The sequence below is a fragment of the Vicia villosa genome, linkage group LG6 (genome assembly GCF_029867415.1).
Source record: "Vicia villosa cultivar HV-30 ecotype Madison, WI linkage group LG6, Vvil1.0, whole genome shotgun sequence".
NCBI lineage: Eukaryota > Viridiplantae > Streptophyta > Magnoliopsida > Fabales > Fabaceae > Vicia > Vicia villosa.
The window spans coordinates 34,539,298-34,552,634 of NC_081185.1; the positions used below are offsets into that span (position 1 = coordinate 34,539,298).

General features: G+C 36.3%; 1 long non-coding RNA gene across 1 annotated transcript; it reads left to right on the forward strand.

Moving 5' to 3' along the window:
- Positions 1-1,627: 1,627 nt before the first annotated feature.
- On the forward strand, positions 1,628-3,448 carry LOC131611435 (uncharacterized). Its single transcript, XR_009286901.1, has 3 exons — positions 1,628-2,100; positions 2,194-2,356; positions 2,719-3,448. It is a non-coding gene; the product is annotated as an uncharacterized LOC131611435 (long non-coding RNA).
- The last annotated feature ends 9,889 nt before the right edge of the window (positions 3,449-13,337 follow it).

Consider the following 13,337-nt stretch of genomic DNA (forward strand, 5'->3'; position numbering starts at 1 on the left):
TAAACTAGTGGAGATTCTTTGCACGAAGCCCAATAGGAGGCTATGGGGAACCTAGTGTTGTACTAAGTTGAACAAGCATATATAACACAATCACAAGTATGAACAAGTACGAACAAACATGAACAAGTACATGAACAAATATGAACAGTTATACATATATGACAAAGTGTGTGTATATAATGGAGTTTATGAAGGAAATATACCTGTAAGCATGATCCATTTGTATACACGGGGGGCTCGGGACTCATACTCGGGGAGAGGTCCACTTGAGTTTATTCAAAACTATGTAAACAGGTATTTACAAAGGGGCTTGGGACTTATACCTACATGGAGGCCCGTGGTATATTTTTGGGAAGATTTAAAGAAACCTTCATTTTTGGTTTGTTATTCAAAGTTAAAAAAAACAGATCGAGGTATGTACAAAAAAGTGTGTGTACAATGAAATACCTAATTTCATGTACAGGAATGGGTATGTAAAAGGGGCTTGGGACTTATACCTACGTGGAGGCCCGTGGTATATTTACAAAAACATGGTTGATCGTTTTATTTACAGACGCGTCGTTTGTTGTTTTGAAAACAGTTTGAAAAGTATTGTTTTGAAAGAGTTTTCTGTACAAAGAAAAACTGTATAAAAGGAAAAAGGAGTGGGTCTTATACTCTCTAATATTCGAGAGGCCCCTGTTTTATTTTCATAAAACAGGGTGGATGGTTTTGAAAATGATTTGAATGTTTTTGAAAGGATTTTGTTAAGAAGTTTTATTGTTTCGAAAACTGTACAAAAAGAAAAGAAATGGGACTTACACTCTCTAATATTCGAGAGGCCCCTGTTTTGAAAAACAATGGGTGATTTGAAAGTGAATTGATTACTGTTGTGAAAACAGTTGATTGAGTTTTAGGCTTACCTGAAGAATGAGAAAATTGGATTTCTGAGTTTGAGGTGTTACCGTGATCTTCAAATGTTAGGTATCCACACCAGCAGAAAAGAACGCCGGATAAGTTCACAGCTTACATCATTCTTTGATCATCCAGTAATTGTTTATGGAATTCTACAGCAAATGGAAAACCAAACAAAACAGACAAATCCAAAAGACAACAGAGAAATAATCTCGAAGTCTTGGACGAAGTTAGAAAATTCAAGTAAAATGTGCAACAGTAATCAAATATAAATTCAAAATGATTAACTACACAAAATAATATACAAATATCAAACTTAAATAAAAATTAATTCTAAGAGAAGATATTTTTGTGATTTTTTTATGAAGGAAGAAAATAATTAGAAAACATAAAATATAAGTATGTATCTAACATATATTTTTTTTGGTATTTTAATAAGGATTAGAAAAATTAAACTATATCCTATATTAAAATAAAATACTAAGCCTTTTTATGAAATTATTTAAAAGAAAATTAAAGAGATGAATAATAAAAAAAACTTAGTAATGGGCCAGGGGTGTGAATCCGGATTAGGAGGTGAGAAAGCCCAAAAAGCTGAAAGCTGCAGAATAAAAATTAAAAAAAAAGTGTGTTTGGGCCAGACCGGGTCGGTTCAGTTGAAACCCGGATCCACCCATGTTGCTATACACTTGTGGATTTGGAGAAAACCCTAAAAAAACAAAGAAGAGGCCGAACGGCTCTCTCTTTCTCGTTCCTTCTTTCACGACAAAACAAGAGAAAATCTCTCTTCTCTCCCAATCGCTTGCTGTAAACAAGAAAACAACACAAGCTCTCACTCGGTTTGTCATCTTTCTCTTGCTGAATTCTCTCTCAAGCGGTTGAACAAACAACACCAACCGAATCTCTCACTCTCGGTTTGCTCTCTCATGGGTTCTCTCTTCATTCAGCGAACCACAACAACTTAAGCTCTCACTCTGGTTTCTGCCTTGCTCTCAATTGAACAACAACAACATCAAAGCTCTCACTCTCGCGGTTCCCGCTTTCACTCGCGGTGCTCAACTCTCTTTTGCTGCGAACAACAACAACAAAGAATCTCTCACGCTTGCTCACGGTTCTCTCGGTGAACAACAAACAGCGGCTTTCTCTTGGAACAACAACGCTGAACCAACCTCTCTCGGCTTCCCGGTGGCCATGGACGAACAAGAGGTATGATTCGCACAGATTTTGTTTCTATTTATTTATCTGGGATTGAAACTTATATCACCAATATTTGATTTTGATATTCCGCAAGGATTTCAGATTAAATGATAATTGGAAGGAAATTCGAGTGAATTGAAGCAGACGTTCAAATCAGTGCAGCATAAAGAACAGACTAGCATCAAAATTCCTAAGAGGAAGTAAGGAATAAGAACCTGATCGGAGCAAGTCCGATGAACCAGTTCTGGCGTCGGCTTTTTGACAGGTACGAATTTGGCTCTCCTTTGTTCTGTCTGCTTCTGGAAAATTGATGCACTCCCTGTTATTGAATTGATGCGCTTTCGAATCTTCGAATATGTCGCTGCTACTGCTCCGTTGCTATGATGAATTTGCGAATCGAAACTGCTTCTGAATTGTTGTTGTTGTGTAGCTAGGAACCGCGAATTTGCTGTTGTTTTGATTCTGCTGAATTGCTTCAGAGTGGTTGCCGCATAATTCTGAGCCGTGAACTGTTGTTGTCACAGCTGTTGTTGTTGCTGAACCGTGTTGTTGAAGAACAACCTTGGATTTTTGCTATTAACAACTTTTGAAATTGTTAATTTTAACAACTTTGAATTGTTATTGTAGGCTCTCTTTTGATGAAGATGATGCAACAAAACCTCTTTGGATTCGCGGGAACTTTGGATATTAAGGAGACTTGAAGTTCAACTTCAAGTGGTTGGAAGCTTGAAGATGAAGATCTTCAAGTAAGGTATGAAGAACTACCTTTTCACTCTTTGTAACTAGAACACTCACAATATGAGCAATAGAGAGAAGAGAGAAAGCAAGGACTCAAGTTGCTTTGGTGTGATTTGCAATGAAGTGAACACTTCTATTTATAGGAAAAGCTTAGGATGTGTTTGGCAATTGGTAATCTTGATTGGCAAGTTTCAATCATTGCAAGATAAGAAAAAGAATATATTCTTCATCATTGCAAGAATAAAAAATAAGAATAAGAATATTCTTATGCAAAGATATTTTTCATGATATAAGCCATGTGTGTAAATTTTTATGTCATTTTATGATATCTCTAAGTTGCATAATTTTATGACATAAAAATCTCTCTTTGGCTTTCTTTGACTTTTGCTAATTTCACCCCTCTTTTGTTTTCTTTTTCATGTCACATGAGAACTCTTGAAGAAAGAATGAAGAATCTTGAACTTGAAGAATGAAGACTTTGAAGATTGAAGAATTCAAGAATGTCTTTGAAGTTTTATTTTTCTTTTCCTTGTAATTCCAACTTTGTATGAATGAAACTTTGTAATTCTTGAATTTTAAATAAAGTCCCTTCATTTGTAATTCATTTGTTCCATGTAAAAAAAAATCATTTGTGAATGCTTGAATTTCTTGTTAAAACTTGAATGAAGTTACTATTCTTGAATGATCTTGAATTGAATTTGAATTCCTTTTGAATGTTGAAAATTTGAATGAACCCTTTTTTGAAAGGAATTGGTAGAATATCCTTGAAGTAGTGAACTTTTGAATTTCAAGTCTTGAAACATATTATTGCACCATGAATTAGAAATGATCTTGAATTAAAATCCTTGAACCCATAATCTTGAATCATTTTTGAAGTAATTTTCCAACAATGAATTAAACATGATATTTTCTTTGCAACTTTGATGAAATTCCCATGAATGATCAAATAATTCATATGAATCAAATCTTCACCATGAGCAATCCATGAGCCTAAAAAACCAAGAAATAGATTCCAAGCAAGTCTCTTAAATCGCACCAATTGGCAATGGCGCCTTTAAAATGAAATCACCCACGAACATGAATGTATCTTGCAAAGAATGAGTGAATGAATGAATCATATTGAGTTATTGGAAGACCTTGAGTCATGGTTTGAGTTGTGGCACCATGTCCTGATGAAATTGATGACTGTGGATCTTGAATTGAGACACAATTTCCATTGGATGTTGTCATAGGGATTATTTGAAGATGATTGAAACTTTTGATTGACTTCCTGGGGATTTTTAGGGTTTCCCAAATGTGATCCCTGATTTCAGTCCCTGATAGTTCAAAAATCCTAATCTGATGATCTGAGATTTCACTGTTGATCAATCCTTGTGTATGAGATGTCTTGAGCCAATAGATTAGGTCAAAATGATGCACTTGGGGTCTTGAAGTCATGTCCCAAGTCATTAGGTCAAATCCTGAGCAAAAGTCAGGAGTATGCTAACTTCAGTCAAAACCCTAATCTGGTTGATTCAAAGTCTTTGAGCTTGTTGAAATGAATCTCTGAGGACCAAATGTTGATTATTGATGAAGATGATTCATTTGAGATGAAGGGAGAACAAAACCCTAATTGATTGTTACTTATACTGATGAGTGATTTCCTGATTAAATCCCTGCTGAGTCACAAGTAGCAAACACAAACTATGCAATTTGTTAGAGATGCAAATGATGCATATGCAAATGATATGAGGTGGTATCTTAGGTCAAAAATTGGGGTATGACACAATGCATGATGTTGAATTTTTCTATGCATGATATATGATCAATGCAATGCAATTGTTTGTTACAACTGAGGTAGACTCTTTTGTGAGGCATGATTAAAACTCTGATTTCTCAACACGAGAACTCTGCCAATTCTGCTTACGAAGAAGATGCTTGGACATACTTCTATTACACTGGTAACTGTATCAAAACAATGATCCTATGAGAAGGGCTGATAAAACTGCTTGGGGATTGCTGAAGAAGATTGCCCCTGATTCACTAATTGTTGCAAGTTAACTGATCATGGCTTCAGCTGGAATGTATTGGGGATGAACTGATCATGGCTTCAGTTCTTAAATGATTGTTGGGATGGCTTGCCCCATTACAAGTCTTGAAATGGTATTCTGATAAACAAATCTTGAATGAACAACAGGATCTTGAAATAACGTGCCCCTGATAAGATCACTAATCAAGTTTCTCGACTGTTTGAACTTCCTGAAAAATGAGTACCTACTTGAAAATAAAATATTCATTCAAGAATGGTAATTTTAATGCAATGCTCAAAGAATATTTTTGAAATCAAAATCATTTTTGGAAAGATGCTATTGATGTAAAGCAAATGGAATCACTGGTCAAAACATAAAGGTTAAGACATTCAAAGTGAAAGATAAAGCAAAGGCATGATATCAAACAAATGATTGGAAAATCTCATGGGAGTCAGCTCACGCAACCTTGTTGTAGTATGCTTTCAAACAAACCTTGCCTCAATTAGGTCTTTCATAGGTTGTAACGTGGCCTGGTTCATGGTTTAAGAAACAAAGGATATAAGGCTCAAAATTTGATTGTTCCCACCCCATCTTCGTGATGATCTCCAGTCCTAAAACTCAGTTAATTCAACTTATGCATTCAGGTCCCAAGAGGCTTCTGAAATTGCACCTTTGATAATGATGATAGTTCACAAGCAAAGAGAACTTTTGAGATGGCAGACACTTCTTCCTTTTGGTAGTCACAACATTGTGTTGTTCAGGAATTTATTGACTTCTCTTTTTCATCTTTTCTTTTTATATATCCCTAACTTTTGCCTGAACTGTTTATATTTGTACTTGCAGTCAGCGGGATGCCTTTATTTTTGCCTAAGTCGTTTTTGGTTTTGACTTAGCAGGCTTTTCTTTGTATATATATATTTTTTGATACATTTTTTTGAAAGATAGTGACTGCCTTGCTTAATGATTGATAAACTATCATTGGCTTTTGATTGGCATCTCCAACATTTCTTTGATGTATGCGGAGGAAAGCTTGCGATTGAAACCTTTGTTGAAAGGTGTACTGAATGATTCTCTTAAAATAGAATGCACAGCCAAATTAATTGAGAACTACCCTGCCCCAGGTTTAAAATGCGGGTTTTTTCATACAGAAAGAAACACCAACTTCGAAGGCTCAGAGGGGTTGACAAGGGATTAACTGTTGAAAATATTTGTGGGTAAATATTTTCGGTAATATATCGTATCCACAGGGATTGGTTAATATCACTTCCGTTCTATAGTTGTTTATTTTGAGTTAGGAAAATTGAGTTGGTTTATTTTATGATTCTAATAATATCAAAAGCAAATAATAAAATAAAGGACTTTGTGTTAACAAATAAAGAAAGATGTTGAGCCTTTAGGGTTCATTAACCTAATCCTATACAATTATCAATTAATTCACAATAGAACAATCCTTTGAATCATTATCTTCACTTATCCTCAAATAAGATTCCATGTCTGCAAATCAAATTAGATAAACTTTTACCGGTATGAGATTCGATCTCTCCAAATATCAATATCGATAATAGTAATTAAGAACGATAATTATGAAAACCCAATCACAATTCCATCTCTGCAAATTATAATTGAATCAATATAGTAACCTAGGGCAAAAGTAAAAATCCTCTCTTTCGATCGAAGATTCAACAATGATATAAATTAAAAGCAAGGTTTCTTATTGATAATAAATTCAAACAATTGTTCACAGGAATTAATCAATGGTAATGTATATTCATAGGTTAACTACTACCTTAGACTCAACAAGAGGGATTTAGCTCTCCATAGACATGAAGAACACACAAGAATTAATAGAGGGATTCATCTTCATCAATGGAATGTCTTCAATTGGTAAAGAATTGGCCTTCAATTGTTGTTCTTGATTGCAAACTCAGAATGCTCTCCTAATTTCGCTCTTCACAAAATTCTCTAACCACTTGGAAGCTAGGGCTTCTATTTATAAGTTTTTGGGCTTTATAACGCCGAGGCCGCGGCGCGGTAACGGATGAGCGCGGCGCGATCGAAAACAGAGACTTTGGCGCGGCGCTGGCTAGAACTCCCGCGGCGCGCCCTTTGCAAAAAACCAACTTTTTCCTTTGCCTTTGAGACTTCAAGCTCTCTATCCTCCTCATGTTCTTCTTAAGTTCCAATTCAGCTCAAAACCTGCAACAATAACACCCACAAGTGATTCGATTTGCTTTACACATGAACTAAACTTATTCAGTTCAATTCTTAATAAAACCTATGGATTCATCACATTTTGCATTGGTTTAGAGAAGAAATCACTTATATTAACACATGAATTTACCATTAATTTACTCCTAACAAACTCTCCCTAACTTAGAGTTTTATTTGTCCCTAAACAAAATTACTTACCTCTAGCAAAGTTTACCGAAAATCAAGCAACAAGTTTTTCAAAAAGTTTTTCTCAAGTGGTTCAATCTAGCAACTAAGTCAAATACTCCTCTTCTACCTGCAAACTCAGAATATACACATGAAACAAACTTTGAAAGAAAATTACCTCCAGAAGTTCACAACACTACACAATTGTAATTGAATCAGCACTAATCACTCTCATCAAAAATTATGATGAATAAAAGAGGGGTTAAACACTCATCCAATCAATTAAATCAACAAAGATCCATATCATACGTTCACCAAATTGCTAGCATCAAGTACTGTGGAATCTGAGAATCAGAAGGTCTTTCTATGGTTGTAATGTGGTTTAGATTCAAAGAAAAGAAGATAATCAAGGGTTGTTCCTAATATAGGGAAGCATCCAATTCATAACTTATTTCTTTTTCTCTAAAACTCTAATTCCTTTACCTGTCCATCTTTTTCATTCATTCGTAGCTTGATTCTTCTTTTTCACTTTTTTTCAACAATCGTTATATTCAAACGTTGTTACTTCTCTTTTTTTTTTTTTTTTTTTTTTTTTTTCAAGCTACGACTTTTTTTATCTTTCACCGATTACCATAAGTACTTACTCTTCTTTTGAATGTGACTCTCCCCAACTTGGAGATCAACCTGTATTCAGATTATATGAATGCTCCCCTACTTTCTAAAAAGGTCAAAGAGAAAACACATCACCAAATTTTATGGTTGATGGTCCAGAACAAAACTTTTTATTGAGATCAAAACTCACCAGGTATTTTCCTTGGTGCAGATGATGCTTATCTTGACCTCAGGCTCAAAGAATGGTTAGCAAAGGATCACACTCTCACAGAAGCAAATAAGTTTTACATTGGAATAGGCTAAAAGAACTCTCAGATTCAAACAAGTGCCTAAATCACTTTCACAGATTTCCACAACCGATGCAGCAAACGGTTTAGCATGATACAAACAAGTCAAAACAATTGATGGTCTCCTGCATATAGTAAACAATGGAAGCTTTCCTCACAATGGTTAAGGCTAAGCTGATCCAATAAAATAGTGTACCATAAAGAACTTCTGTTAAGAATTTACTAACAACCTAAATTTCATGCACATATTAGAAGTTTGAGTTCAACAATTCATACCTGCTTTGTCACTTATTGAAAAAGAGAGTGAAACTGAAAAATTTTGAACATTCACTTCCTACCACTTTCATACATGTTGCTTCATTGTTGATACTTCGCTTGAGATTCTCGTTTTGTTATGGGACTACTTACTCTAACTGGGAGCAAATAACAAACATAAAAGCATAAAATTGAAAAATGCAAAAGAGTAAATCCACCCCCAAACTTGAACTAAACATTGACCTCAATGTTTCGTAACAAGCCCGAGAGGGTTGACTCACAGAGGGTATTGCAATATCAATTGCTTCTTCCTAGCTTTCACCAGAAAGGTCCCCTTATTATTTCCTGAAATAAAAATAAACAAAACAAAATAAAACATTAGAAGCGTGGGTTACCTCCCACGAAGTGCTTCGTTTAACGTCGCATGGCTCGACGGTTCATGTTTTCAAGGAACTAAAAATGGTGCATGTAGCTCCACTCCCCCGGAGAAATCTTTTAACCGTTTTCCATTAACGGTTCTCCTCTCTTTTGTCAGTGGATTCTCTACCATAATGGCACCGTGGTCGCATATATCTTTTACTATCAGTGGTCCAGACCATTTTGTTGTTGCTTTACCCGAGAGACATCTTAGTTTTGAGTTGCACAGGAGTACCTCTTGTCCAACTTGGAAGTAACTTGGAGGTTGATTTTTGTCTTCCTTGGTTGATCCCTTAGTTGTATCGATTTGGAAGATATCACTCTTGTTCTTAAGATGCTTCTTGGCCCTGAACAGAGTAAACTTTACCTCTTCATCTTGCACCCTTATTTTCATGATCCCTTCATCCAGATCAATCATCATCCGAGCGGTTTTCATGAATGGCCTTCCTAGAATCACAGGTACCTCATGATCTTCTTCCATGTCAACAACCACAAAGTCTACCGGGAAAAAGAATTTGTCTACTTTAATTAGCAGATCCTGAATCACTCCATAGGGTGAAGTGATAGACTTGTCGGCCAATTGTAAAGTCATACTAGTGGGCTTCATCACAATATTCCCTAGCTTCTTGACAATGGATAAAGGGATTAGGTTGATGCTCGACCCCAGATCAATTAACCCATCGCCAGTGAAATTACCTCCAATATTTAATGGTAAGGTTACTCGCCCCGGATCGGATTCTTTTCTTGGAGTAGTTCTTTGGATTATAGCACTACATTGAGCATCAAGCACCACAGTTTCTTCATCTGTGCATCCCTTTTTCTTTGTGAGCATGTTCTTCATAAATTTAGCATATTTAGGCATTTGCTCTAATGCTTCGGCAAATGGTATGTTTATGTGGAGTTGTTTGAAGATGCTCATAAACCTGGTATATTGCCTGGCATTGTCCTTCTTTGATGGAGCGTGGGGGTATGGTAGATGTTGGCTTGGTATCACATGATCTAATTTCTTTTTCTTAGAACTTCTTCTTTTCTCTGTCATCCCTCTTTCTTTCTTGGTCTCATCTATTTCTCCTTCAACATCTTTGCTCATGGTGCTCACTATGATTTCATTCTCCTCATCTTCCGCATCCTGATTATTATCCTCTTTCTCGGTATCATTGATTTCAACTTCTTTCTCAGCGCCTTTCTGACTGGTTCTAGTCACCACTGCGTTACAATGCTCTTTAGGATTATCTTGAGTGTTGGCGGAGAATGTTGCCTTTGATTGAGTGGCTGCAATTTGTTTAGCCAATTGACCCACTTGAGTTTCCAGATTTTTAATTGCAGCTTCGTGGTTCTTCTGATTTGTTATTGACGTTTGAATGAACTGATTCACGGTCTCCTCCAACTTGGATTGTCCTTCTTGTTGCTGTTGTGGTGGTTGAGTGTATGGTAGAAATGTTTGTTGTTGATACCCTTGATTTGGTGGCCTTTGTTGGTAACCCTGGTTGTTATGTCTCGGTGGGTACCCTTGTTGGTATGGCTGATTTTGGTATTGATTCTGCCTTGGTCCTTGAGTGTTGTTCATGTAGTTTACTTCTTCTTCTAGGACTGGGGGACAGAATCCTATTTGATGATTGCCTTTGCATAATTCACACTTCGCAACCTGATAAGAATTGGATATCCCGTTCAGCTCCTTAAGTTGTTGTGGTAGTTTGGACATTTGTTGTGTCAAAATCTCCACTTGTGAAGTTAGCAATTTGTTCTGAGCAAGTAGAGCATCACTGTTGTTCAACTCCAACATCCCGGGTTTCTTATCTCTTACCGTTCGATCATGATTGCCTTGACGATCATTTAGAGCCATTCGCTCTATTATCTGAGTAGCTTCTTCAGGTGTTTTGGACATGAGTGAACCACCAGCTGTGGCGTCCAAAAGTGTCTTGATTGTAGCTGTGAGACCGTTACGGAACATATGGATTTGATCAACATCTGAAAAACCGTGTCCTTTGCACTTTCTCAACATAGCTTTATACCTTTCCCATGCTTCATTCAAAGATTCATTACTACCTTGAGAAAATACTGCTATTGCTGTTTTTGCTTCGAAGAATCGGTTTTGAGAGTAAAACCTTTCCAGAAATTTTTCTTCTAATGTGTTCCAATTAGTCATCACTGCTTCAGGTTGATCCAAGTACCAATCTTTTGCCTTAGATAGCAAAGAGTGTGGGAACAACCTCTTAAATAATGCTTCCTCATCAGCTTGAGCGACACCCGTAGTACCTGCTAACTCATAGAATCGAGTAAGATGCGTGTACGGGTCTTCATGGTCCAATCCGGCGAAAGGACTTGCACAAATCAATTGTATGATACCGGTCTTCAGTTCTGTCGGTCGCCCGTTGGCGGCAGTTCTAGCGAACTGAGGATTGAGTCTTGGACTATTAGCACATGGACCATTAGCAGCCATGTTGACAACAGTAGGTTGTATAAAAACTTCCGGTTCTTCCTCCGTGAATAGTTCGTGAAAGAAGAATCCTTCTTGCGACTCGTCAATGGTTTCAAGTTGTTGTGACGATGTCGCGGTTGCGTTGTCTCTTGCTTTTGCTATGTTTGCTCTTCTTCGTGCTTTGCTATTTAACCTCCTAGCGGTCCTTTCGATCTCGGGATCAAAAAGAAGTTGATCGCTAGAAACTTTGCTGCGCATACACGATCTTTTGCAAAAACTAGCAAACACGTGAAACAACCAAATAGAGAAAATAAAAATTAAAACTCAAAATAAGAACTATTGCAATGCGTGCAATATTGACACCAATCCCCGGCAACGGCGCCAATTTGTTGAAAGTATTTGTGGGTAAATATTTTCGGTAATATATCGTATCCACAGGGATTGGTTAATATCACTGCCGTTCTATAGTTGTTTATTTTGAGTTAGGAAAATTGAGTTGGTTTATTTTATGATTCTAATAATATCAAAAGCAAATAATAAAATAAAGGACTTTGTGTTAACAAATAAAGAAAGATGTTGAGCCTTTAGGGTTCATTAACCTAATCCTATACAATTATCAATTAATTCACAATAGAACAATCCTTTGAATCATTATCTTCACTTATCCTCAAATAAGATTCCATGTCTGCAAATCAAATTAGATAAACTTTTACCGGTATGAGATTCGATCTCTCCAAATATCAATATCGATAATAGTAATTAAGAACGATAATTATGAAAACCCAATCACAATTCCATCTCTGCAAATTATAATTGAATCAATATAGTAACCTAGGGCAAAAGTAAAAATCCTCTCTTTCGATCGAAGATTCAACAATGATATAAATTAAAAGCAAGGTTTCTTATTGATAATAAATTCAAACAATTGTTCACAGGAATTAATCAATGGTAATGTATATTCATAGGTTAACTACTACCTTAGACTCAACAAGAGGGATTTAGCTCTCCATAGACATGAAGAACACACAAGAATTAATAGAGGGATTCATCTTCATCAATGGAATGTCTTCAATTGGTAAAGAATTGGCCTTCAATTGTTGTTCTTGATTGCAAACTCAGAATGCTCTCCTAATTTCGCTCTTCACAAAATTCTCTAACCACTTGGAAGCTAGGGCTTCTATTTATAAGTTTTTGGGCTTTATAACGCCGAGGCCGCGGCGCGGTAACGGATGAGCGCGGCGCGATCGAAAACAGAGACTTTGGCGCGGCGCTGGCTAGAACTCCCGCGGCGCGCCCTTTGCAAAAAACCAACTTTTTCCTTTGCCTTTGAGACTTCAAGCTCTCTATCCTCCTCATGTTCTTCTTAAGTTCCAATTCAGCTCAAAACCTGCAACAATAACACCCACAAGTGATTCGATTTGCTTTACACATGAACTAAACTTATTCAGTTCAATTCTTAATAAAACCTATGGATTCATCACATTTTGCATTGGTTTAGAGAAGAAATCACTTATATTAACACATGAATTTACCATTAATTTACTCCTAACATTAACTTCTTTATTTCTCCAGTGTTTGGGAATTGAAACAATGCATGTACATCATCAGCAGAGTTTTATTTGAAAGCATACAGTTCAACAACTTGGGTATTTCGTTGTCATCATCCTCCCTCCAATCTTTGCATAAAACACAAATTTGATATAGAAAGAAAATGGAAGAAAAAGTTTTGTAAAAGAAGGTATAAACATAAACACAGTGGATGTTAATGAATTCAAAATATGCAATGCTCATTTCATTAAAATCACCATTCAGAAACAAACAAAGTCTAAAAGTAAACAGCACAATAAAGGAAATACAAACAGTACAGAATCAAGGCCTAGTGACTAATCAGCAACAAAGATGAGCTATCTCGTCTGAAACACTTGGCTTTAGGAAAATTGGGCTTTGACTTATCGTCAGCCACTTTGATCTGGCAAAGGATTAGTGACAACATTAGGACCCATATCCTTGAAAGAGAGCATCTTTGATCTCACCAACCCTTGAACCCTTTCCTTTAGAGGGAAGCATCTTTCCAAATCATGGCTTGCTGCACCTTGATGGAAAGGACAATGAAGATCAGATCTGAAACCATCA